Consider the following 12312-nt stretch of genomic DNA (forward strand, 5'->3'; position numbering starts at 1 on the left):
TCAGGCAATTCATTACATATAGTCAAGACATTAAGGGAAATATTCTGACCAACCTTTGATCGTTTACTAAATTATACTTCATACAAAAACCGGACAGAGACCTCACAATGAAGCAAAATTATAGACCAATATCTCTTATTAATATAGATACAAAAATCCTCAACAAAATACTAACAAACCAAAGCCAATGATATATGAAAGGGATTATACACGTAAAATGTGACCAAGTGAGAATATGCTCAAAATGCAGAATTTTTTGTATGGTTCAACAAATGAAAATCAATCAATGTAGTACACCATACTAATAGAATAAAGCATAAAAATCACATAATTATTTCAATATAGGCAGAAAAAGCCTTTGACAAAATCTAACCTTTTCCATTATTAAAACACTCAACTACCTGGAAGGAGAAATAAATTCGTCAACCTGATAAAAAAATATCTACAATAATCCCACAGCTAATATCATTTTTAATGAAGAAAGAATGGATGCTTTCCTCTTAAGATCAGAACAAGGATAGCTGTTGTAGCCACTTCTACTCAACAGTGTATTAGAGGTTCTAGTCATGACAATCAGGCAGTTATCCAAACTTGATCTTTCTATTCTTTAATATCTTTTCCAGTACCATGATACAGGACATTTAAATATTGTACAAGTAAAATATTTACATTTCTAACTTATTTTCCTTTACATTAATTTAAACTAATGGAAGCAGAGTATTTGCCCTAGATATAACTTATTTTACATTTCTACTTACAATTACTACAGGGTTTCTGGGGTCATTTATATACTTTGATTCTGGGTTTAGTCAAATCAGATGCTATGCTTTCTATTATAAGGTAAGTGGAAGAAAAAAAATTGCTGGCCATATATTTTTTTTTTCCCTAGGCCCAGAAAGTATCACTCAGACATAGTCTGTTGTGATTAATAATAGTGTTTCAAAAATTGTATTCTTACATTCACAGGAGTCACATGTTCTTTTATTTCTCCATATTTATCCTTCATCACTTATTTTATAACCATATAAGTGACATTTGTTTTTCATTCTTGGTTTTACTCATTCTCATCTCCAATAATAATATAACGGTGTTTTATTTGTGATTCAATATATCTCTCTTGCATTTCATGTACTTCTTTAATTTTACCCCCTTCACCAAGCTTCATAAATCGATCAACTTGGTTTCAAATAAAAGCCTTCAGTGAAAAAGATTCTGATTCAATGTCTGTTTTGAACACATTAAAAGAAATTAGCTATTGCAAATCAGCAACAGAAGGGTTTTGATTATTATGATACTTATCCTTATTTTAGTTTGGAATTTTTATTTCTAAAGTCAAAGAACACCCACCTAGCTGTATCTATTGTATAATGTTGTAACATGTGTTCCCTAGAAACCTTGACAAGAGTGTTATATAAGAAAAGCACAGAAAAAAGAAGGGAGAATTATTTTCTCTAAAGAATCAGTGTGATATGATTTTGAAGGTTATCTGTACACTTAAGAGAGATTTTTAGAATTTTCATTGAAAGGAAATGTCATAACCTATAGTCCATTCTTATCTGCTCTAATAAAAAAGGCAATGAATGTCACAACTCTTTGATATCTCTTATAAATTTTAAACATGTCAAAATTGCATACTATTATTCCCATAAAATTTCCATGAGGTAAGAAAACCAGAAATATCAGTCTGGGCAACCACATAGTATATTCTGAGGACTTTAAATTTCATTTTATGTGATATTTTTCAAAATACAATTTGTCTTTTCTTGTAGACATCTCCTTTGGACTTACCTATCGTCTAAGTTTGTGTTTGAAATTGCCTCATAAATAGTTAGCTTGCTGGGCATGGTACTGCACAAATAAAAAGCCTCATTACCACTATTGTTGTGATTATTATTTTAGACCAATAGCTATACATTTCAATTTCAGAAAACAGACAAATATCCATATATATTCATACAATGTTTCTGACGTGGTATCTAGATACTTGGGCAAGCAGGTATTCAATAAAACATAATACAAAGGAAAAAGAATAACCTCATAAATCTCAACGTCATATGACATTAAAGGTTACCTATGAACGTAAGCATGAGTTTTAGAGGTTTCCTTGAATAGGAAGATCATAACTTATAGGTCAGATAGAAGAAAGTGGAGGCTAAAAGATAAAAATAGATATAAATTAGTAAAGAAAATAGTATTGTGCTTTGGGGTTGAGTTTCAATATAAAACACATTCTGCATTTTAAATTAAAATATCTAAATGAATGTGATTTATTAAAAAACTGCTTTAATTTGTACAGAATTACAATGCAAATAACAAATCAAGCAAATGGTTATTATATATCAATTAGTTCAGCTTACTCTGTGCAATGGATATATTGACAGAAAACTCTATCAATCTATCTATCTATCTATCTATCTATCTATCTATCTATCTATTGCACTTGATAAATCAAGACTTACTTTTGAATATATTAGATAAAAGCTCTAAAATTTAAAAGACAGATTCTGATAAATTTTTATTAACATTTATTTTGTGAATAAAAACATTCTGTTTCTTTGTAGATGTTGGCTTACAGCTTAAATAGCCCACAAAAATATTATTATGACAGGGAATATTATAGAGAAAGGCAACAAAATACATTAATTCATTTATCCATTCAATAAATATTTACCACTCATTGGCAACCCATCTGTCAATAAGTATGCACAACTCTCAGAAAAAGCAATAATTGAGACTAAAGCTATCCTCAAGAAGTTTGGAGTTCAGAAAAAAGGGAAACAATCACATTACGTGTATTTGAGAGCAATACATTAGTATTAATTTCTTTTCATGATATTCATTGATTAGAAAAAGGCAAGGAATTATAGTTTTTTTAAACATTTTGTTCTATATTGACAGGTACCCCGAGACGTACACAAATTACAAGTTTAATAAGCAAAATGAACTTTTCCTGCTTGCATTAGTAAATTTCCACTGTCCTTGGTCCCACCCAGGTGATTTCATTTAAATTTGACATCTGGAATGAATATGTCATTTGATTTGACATTTTGTGGTTACCTGGGTGAAAACCCAAGAATAAATGTTAAGAAGATTAGGTTTAGGGCTCATAATGGTAGAATGGAGTTTGAGATTGGCCTAAGAATCTGATCACTGTATATCAATCCTATCTTGTCCATCGAGTTTAAATGATCAACACATATCATAGATATCTTTTCTCCAAATTCCAGCAGTTTGTAACTATTCATTTAAGCTCTTCTTGCCTCTTTTCATTCTTATCAATCAGTTCCTAAGTGTCTTGCAGGCAAAGTGATTTCCTCTGTTTCCCTTATTCACCTTAATATTCGGTGTAGTACGGAGCTGCCCTTGATCTTATGTGGAAAAACTCACCCATTCATGATATCAGTGTCTTAATGGAAATTGTATTAAGTGAGAAAGGATTGAAAAATGTCCAAGGCTTTGCAGATTTTTGGAATTATGATAGAAGGTGTGACACACTGATGGAGAGAGACATTGAAGAAATGCAGACTTATTTTTATGCCTCCCTCAGAGTAATAAATGCTAAATTAATGTTTGCTCTGATAAGAAAAAATGTATATCTGACTTGTCTTTATTAAAAAATTTGCTTCTTCCATATAAGCCAAGGGTGTAGGAATTCACCCTACTCAGAATTCTGCCCAATTCACATGGTAGAGAAAGTAGGTGGGTGGGAAGAAGTAACGGGAACCTTCTTTTAGTCCCCAGACAGCAAAGGCTTCTGCCTTCCCTCCAAGGTCATTTTACTTCAGTGAACTGTGGCTTATACACTACGCTTCCTAGCTTCTTCCCAGGGTGTTATCAGAATTAGTGAGATACTCAGCGCAATTCACATATTTTTCCACACCTCTGTGGATCTCCTCCACACCTCAAGGAGTACTTGATAGGCATTCCTTACTGGAATTTCAGTATGCTCAATTAAGGAAATTTAATTAAAAATTTATTTCAAAAATAACGTCAAACTCCCCAATGCTTTCAAACGTACAAGCATTCCTCTCTGTAAAACACATATTAATTAGGGATCCCAGCTACATTTGGTGTTCTTTGGATGTCTTCAACTATTTATGCAAGCACTTCCCCCTTTAATTAAAAAAAAAAAAAAGTAACTGGGGGAAATGGTCTACAAAATTAATATGCATCTTGCACCCTACTCATTGCTTCTGTACATGAACTTCTCGTTGCAATTAGTTGGAACTCTGCACACTGATGAAATGAAGCAGTTGCAGAGGGGAATGTCAATCTGGCCTTCACCTCTACTTTTCTGATTAAATTTAAATCATTAAGATGTAACTCTTAAGGGTCAGTTGATTTCTCAATAACTCTTTAGTGTTTTACAGGTATCCCAAATTCTTCCCCCTTTCAATGGTTTCCTATACACTTAAAAACAAATAAGACAGAAAGGTAAATATTTAAAGACAAGGAAATAAGAGATGGGGGGGTGGGAGTGGCAAGACAAGAAAGTGAAGAAACTGAGTGTTAACTTGAATGCTAAAAGACTGAATTAATTTCCCAACTTCTGAATGAAACTGTTGTGTATTGCCCTAGAAAATATATTGGCTTCTTAGTCAAAACAAAACAAAACAAAACAAAACAAAACAAAACAAAACAAAACAAAACAAAACAAAACAAAACAAAACAGCTCTGCTCTACTATCAACAATTGGCTCTGTTACAAACATCCTATATGGCTCTGGGCAAATCATTTAACTTCTGCACTCCTCAGATTTCTCATTCACAAAGAGGGAACTAGATAATCTCCACGGCTTCTTCCAGCCCTAATTTCTATGTATGGGTGTTATATGCCTATTGTCAACCACCAGGGACTGTCCCGGTGTCTCAAAAATTCATTATAACTTCTCCCCATTTCCTGCTAAATAACTGCTCAGAGGGAGAGCTTGTGGCATGTCCATAGTTCCTGGCAAATGACAGGCTTGATACAAGTTTACTGAACAATCACACTGAAATGACAAAAATAAATAAAAACCATTAAAATGAAGGAGCTGTATAAATAACCTTTACTTCCTCAAAAGCAAATATGTATATAGCTAATGATTTTAGCTTTCCTTTTTAAATTTTACATTCTGAAGAAGGTGAAAAATAAATGACAGCGAGAAACACAAGGTACATTATTAGTAAACAACAGGTAGGTTTTATGGGAAAATAAAGTCAAGAAAAGTAGAATGACCTGTATCACAGAGCCTGTGAGGTTGAAAAAAAAGGACAATTTTATAAAAGAAAACTAGGCCACAGTGGCCTCAGCTGCTGTCCTAAACTGCAAAATACATGTATAGTCTGTGTTTAATGGTCCACAAGCGGCAAATTATCATTTTTCATTTGTTTTTATTTCTTCTTGGTAATTGGAAAGATAATATAACAGCATCAAAAATAGCATTTATGACTTCTAACAATAAGGACCCAAAAGAAAGGAACTATTTTGAGACTTAATGAAATATCCATGTGCAATTCTAAGAAGAATAAGTTAATCATTAAACAGAGCTGTCTGATGAAATATCCAATTTAGTTGTTTTGCCTAGATGCTGTCTCCTGCCATGTTAGGAGGAGATTTTCGTACAAAATCATTCTTATTAGTCTTGGCTGCCACATTAGTCTACCCTTCCAGATTCTTGCTGTTAATTTTATAAATGACAATCAGTACAAAGTAACATAGGACTATTTCAAATTCTTTTCCTAACTCTCTAACATCTGCATTTTTTGGCCCATCCTTTTCTTCTTAATCTGGTTACTCAATTTCTTATATTCAAAATAGCTTCATCTTTTTACTATAATCCTCTTAAGGTCTGTTTACCTTCTCCCTCCCACCAAACCAATTTATTTTCTACTTTACTCTTCTTATCTGGCATCCAATGCTCATGGATTTGATCTTAACAAATAATAGAGTCAGCTTTCCAGGTGTGGTTAAAGAATCCTCAATCTGCTATTTGCTTCTATTGAATGATATTTGGAAATAAATTATATCTTAAACAGACAATTTAAAGGACAGGCTGAATCCTATTATTGTATGAAGCCAAATAACCACAATCTATATACAAGATCATATCATATCAATTAGTCCTCTTATAGTATCACTTGCTCTTAATTCAGTGGCAATGTTTTGCCTTTGACTTTTATCTAAAAATGTTAGAAGAAAAGGTTGTTGACAGCTATAACAATCAAAATCCTCCAAATAGCAACACATATTCTCCTGGGAGAGAGAAAGAAAGGTAAAACAAATGCTTTTCCTCACAAATTTATATTCTTTCTTTCTTTGTTCTTTTTTCTCTTTGACAGCTAGGAAACTCAACATATTTTATATTCACTTCTAGCAACTAGTAACAAAACAATCTAAGCAGCTTAAGCCTAAAAATAGAATGCAGTTTCAAATGTTTCTGTTTTCTACTATCTTGCTTTGTCATGGCTTCTAGATTTAGAAATGTGTGTCACGTGTGTTGTACGCATATCCAAATTCTGATGCTATTTCCAATATAGTTGTTTGCCGACATGTTCTCTTCTGCCAGGTCAGGAGGAGATTCTTATACAAAATGATGATTATATCAAGCATTAGCTGGATATTAAACTTTCATGTGCTAATGTATAGAGTGTGATGTCATTGAACATTATAGAATTGACCTGTATTTGGAGTTAGTTATGTAGACTGTCATTGTACATGCTATTCATAGATGCAGAATTCTATTTCACCTTAGTAAACTATGCAATTGAGTTTTTAATGGTGAATTAATAGTTCTTATTTGAAATAAAGTCACAGGAAAAACCTGACATGTAGAATTTCCAAATAGAATTTCCAAATTATGCTCTTATTATACATTTAACCTTATTAAATTGCACTGGAAAATATATTCCAACCAGGAACTTCATAGAGAGGCTGTATAGAAGCATGACATTCTCTCTGACAAATCTTTACCAGCAATACAGATAATGGTTATAACGATATTAATGTAGACTTCAGTTTTCTACTATTATAGAGTCCATATGCTTGCATTTTAGGCAACTTTCTTCCAAATGGCCCATGTAATAGCGATCTAATGCCTTAAAGTTGGCCAAAAAAAGTGTTCGGAAGAGAAACCTGGAGATATTTTTTATTCATCTTTTTAAGTATCCATGAGTAATGTAAGTCAAAATGACTGACACTGGGAACTGTTATTCTATTACGGCGCAGTGTTATTAATATTGTTACAACGAGGTGCTCCATAGATTATATATAACTTCTTTCTCTAACTGCATTAGATTGGATTGCCAGAAAATGAATGACCAGGGGACTCTCATTTTCTCTATTACAATGATTCATACATTAACCTCCTCTTGATTTTTTTATCCTTATTTCAAAATCTTGATAAAATGCAGAGAGAGAGTCCACAGTCACTTATCAGACTGTTTGCTGCACAGATAAAGAATAGAGTTGTGGGAAAAGTAAATGAGGGTACGAGGTCAATATGATAGTTTCAGCCATCGTATCAGTTTAGCAATCTATATAGTGAGGCCATTCTCTGCTAGGGCCAGTATCAGAAAATTGTTTGGCATAGTTTGAATTCATATGCAAGCTGCATCCCGCAAGACTGTTTAAATGAAAGACTAATTGCAAATATTCAGGAATTACATGAAGTAACACATAGAAGAAAAAAATTTTAAAGCCACAGAAACCAAGTTTCTCTGCTCCTTCTAGCTCAGGAGCTGGAACATCTATGAGTAAGTGAAGAAAGACTGATACTATAGGGACGATCATGACTTATTGCCATTTTATTTAAATTAAGCATTCTTACACGTTAGTAGATTATTACTCGTTAGTCCCTGTGACACATCTCACAAACTTTGGGATCCAGTAGTGATTGCTGTTGGGCTACATACAATTCGGAGAGGATGACTAGCATTTTCTTGAGGGTCTTTCTCAACTTTCAAAGGTGTAAATAGTTTATTAAACATTGCTTATCCTGTATATTTTCTAACTAAAATATCTGTCATTACCCAAAAGCCTCAAGCACAGGAAGACAGCTTACGAAGCTATGGGTATTTAGCTGGGAGTTTCTAGTTGAATACTTTCTTATTCAGGTCACAAGAGTAATATGAAAAGGAAAAGAATATTCTTTTTTTCTTTCATATTGTAAGTGAGAAATACAGATGCCTAGATAAGAAAGAAAAGTTTCAATTTAGCATATCTTCATTCATCTTCTCTAACTTTTCACAAGTATTAAAAATATGGTTTTCCAGAATTCAGTAAATAATTTCTGGTTACCTCTGAATCAAATTCTGGTCTTTAAATTTGATTTGACTACTGATTTTTCTTATGGCCTGGGGTAAGTAGCAAACAACAGAATTTGAACTTAACCAAGGTAGATTTATTCAAGAATGCTTCTCTTCTAAATTTGAAAAAAAGAAGAAGGAGGAGGAGGAGGAGGAGGAGGGGGAGGGAGAGGGAAAAAGAGAGGAAGAGAAGGAAGAGGAAGAGGAGGAAGAAGAAGGACAAGGAGAATTACTTGGCTCTATGCTCCATGAAGTCTATCTGTTGAATTCACTCTCACGGGAGGTAACTAAGCCCGATACTATGGCTATATAATTTTATGACTCTTAACAACATTCGTTGCATGCAAAGCATAGATAATGACAGAGGAAATCAAACCTTATGCTTCAGTGCATATACTACTTTTTTCTGTGGTTCATGAAAAACAAAACAACACGTTGAAAGCCACAAGTAACTGCTGAAGGAAGGAATTAAGAAATAATATTCATGGATTTAATTTTTAGTCGAATTTCTACGCATGATGTATCAGAATTGATTTTGCTATATTCCAATGTCTGTTTGTATTTTGAAAAATAAATGTTAAGAAATGCTAGTTAAGGAATGGGCTGATCTACGCTAAAATTATGCAAGAGGAGGAGCTTCTTTTCTGGTACCCTCGGTCTAACCTTTTTTTTGTTTTTTCTTTCTTCACCTAGCAAGGTTTTCTCCGAAGTTGAAAACATCTTCTCCAACATATTAATAAAAATACAAAAAGAAACTCATATTACATATAAATAATTTCATACATTTTTTTTCTTTGTGTTATAGGCCAAACTCCCCTTATAAGAAAATCAGTGTTAGAAGAGTTTTCAGTAATTATTGAGACTTTGTTTATAGGAGAAAGTTTTTGTAGAGAATTTATCAAGACCTTTTGGTATGACATGGGGGCCACTCTCTATTTACTCGGAATATATTTGCATTAGAATAACTATATATTGCTAAACACTTTTGAGATAGAATAGGATTCAATTTCAAATGCCCATTACAAATGACTAAAAGACTCTTCATCTCGGAACTAGTACGTGACAAAGCCTATCTTAGAAATCAGTTCTTGTGATAGTTAAGAAGAATGTTGAAAACAAAATTCTTCTTCAACAGAAGAAAATATTATTTTCCATGCACATGTCATAGGTAAGATAAACTGAATTTGTTTTGCACTTTCTTTGTGAGCTCAGATAAATGCAGCTCAAAGAAAAAAGCAAACATAAATTGGAAACCCATTGACCTAAGGCACAACGTCCATCCTCATGACATTTGAGGTTAAAAATGAAAAGAAGTGAAAAAATAGTCTACGGAGAGTGCTCATTTATAACAGAAGGAAAGAATATTTGAATGCTGCAGAAACTGATGGGGATTTTTGATTTGTTGAGTGTAGCTTATTAATTAATAATCTTCTTGAGATAATTAAAGCATTTGATATTCAAAATAATTGGAATTATTGAAAATAAAAGATTTACCTTGACAGTAATTTCAATGTCCCTGCTGAAATTCATCCCAATAGGAAAAAGTATTTTCTTACAGATTATAATGATACTGTACTTTCTAGATGCATAATACACTCTCTATTTAAATTATTTAAATAAATTATTTAAATAAATCAGGTATATTATTCAATATCACTCTTTTAGCTTGAGTTCAGTAATAGTAACACTGAGTGGCAATAATCTTCCTTGTTTCAAAGTGAGGCAATGAGTCTACAGAAACTCAGGGAAGCCTATTGTTTTAAAACGATAAGTTGGTATGTTTTGCTTTGGTAGTGGGGTTGGTTCTAAAAGATGGGTTAAATGTATAATAAATACTTAATGATTATATTTCATTTTCAAAAGAAAATGTTTATTCCCTTTTAAAATAAAATATTTAAAACAAAATTGATAAAATAAAAATATGAAAATTAAGTACTAATTTGTGGACTTCAAAGGATACCAGAAGTTTGAACATTTATTAGATACATATTTTTTTCTTGCATGTATTCAATAAATGGAAAAAGTAGGATTTTTTTTTGGATAAAATACCTGATGCCTCAAAATCTCAGTCACTCAGTGATAGATCTTGATACACTTTATATTAGAAGCAATTGAGGCTTGTCGACGTAAGAAATGTCCAAACCTGTAGAGAATTTTTATAAGAGTTTATATGAAGCAAAACTGATGACAACTGCAGAAAGCAAGATTTTAAATGCTTCAGAGAATAAGTTCTGCAGCTTCTTTTGTGCATTTGAAATTAAGGAGGGAATTTAAGGAAGACGACATGGAGGTGGCAGAAAGCAAGGCAGGGATTGGATGGCAGGATAGTTAACAAGGTTACGTGTTCTCTAGAGGGTGGTTATGCCTTCCAGGGGTATTACTTCTGGCATTTCAAAGATGTATTAACCTAGATGCACAAAAACAATACACGGGCTTAAAGCCTTTCATGAAAGAAGTTATTGGCCTGGGGTGTGACTACCCACCATGACCTGACCAGTTAGGAATTTAGGACTTATTACAGCGTCCCTTTTTCATCCACAAGTTTGTGTATAAAACAATGAATTCATTTTCTAAAATAATCCTCAGTTAGTTTCACTGAAAGTCATGGTTGAATTTGTTCTCAGGACATTTTGTGACTAGTTGTGTAGATTAAACATGAGATTCTGTTTTAGAAATCAAGAGGAAGCAGTACTGCTGGTGAAGATAATGTCTAATGATGAAATAAAACAGAACAAAAATAACTGGGTGTTAAGTCCTGTTTCTTAAGACCTGGTTTTAAGTTTTAACTTCATAAATTCCCCAGCTCTGTGATGTTACCAAATAAATTACTTCTCTTATCTTTTGTTGTATACCAACTTACATCACATCTTGTTATGAAGATCAGAACAAGTTAATGCCTATAAAAGTGCTTTAATAATAAATTTTATTTGTTATCTTTTGAGTGAGAGAAAGATAAACATGAACTTGAATAAGGAAACAGAGAAACATATGTATAAATAACTCTTCGTGTAGAAACTAAACAAAGGAAAACAACAGAAAACCGTGTAGCACAGACACTGAAATACTGAGAGCCTATTATAACTGCATTTATTTTTTTGTTTTTAATTTATTTCTCTATCTTCTGTTATTCAGGTTCTATGCAGTCAGTTTCTTTGAATCATTTATCCTGTGGCTTTTCAAAGACAATCTGGAGAAAGTTTCTTTGAATCTGTCCTCTGCTGCTTTCCAAAGACAACCCTGGGTTAAAAATAAATATATAAATAAATAAAGAACTTTGATCCTTGCTCTAGTTTCTACATCTTCAATTCCTTCCTTTGACTTGCCTGTTTTCTACCTGGATCTCTATCATGGAATGATATGAATTGAAGCAAGATGGGTAAATGGTTCTTATATCCCCCAAAACACATGTTCTCAGAGTTTCTGGATAAGCATAAGACTTGTAATATGCACTACAAAACTTTGCCATTCAAAAATAAAGTTTCAGTCAAAGAAAGTTTAAAGTTAGTACTTTATTTACAGTGAAAATGACCTTTATCTAAAATAATTATGTGCTCTCATTTCTTTTCACATTGATGTGAAAGGAGAGTTATGGATTCAATTTTTAAAGGCTGAAATTTATTTTAATAAAGCCCTTTTTGTTTGAATACAGGAGTTTTACTAAAAGTCATTTAATGCTTTATAATTTTTTTAAAATACATGAAAAACAAAGTTAAATGTTTTAGTACATTATAATGATTTACTACTCAATTTCATGTTCTCTGGGAATTAAGTACCCAATGTATTAGCAAGATTGATTTGCTGGACCATCCTTTTCAGTGTTCTTGGACAAATCTGCTAACCATTTCATAAATCTATATTTCATAGCTAAAAATCAATCATATTTATAGCATCAGTCCAAAAAGGATGATATTAACTAAATTTTGGTCTATCTATTTTTAATCACTTTATTGAGGTATAATTTCCACACCACAAAATTCACTCATTTTATGTGTACTACTAGTCAATGAATATTGAGTAAATTTACAGA

The sequence above is a fragment of the Rhinolophus ferrumequinum genome, chromosome 4, assembly GCF_004115265.2.
Source record: "Rhinolophus ferrumequinum isolate MPI-CBG mRhiFer1 chromosome 4, mRhiFer1_v1.p, whole genome shotgun sequence".
Lineage (NCBI taxonomy): Eukaryota > Metazoa > Chordata > Mammalia > Chiroptera > Rhinolophidae > Rhinolophus > Rhinolophus ferrumequinum.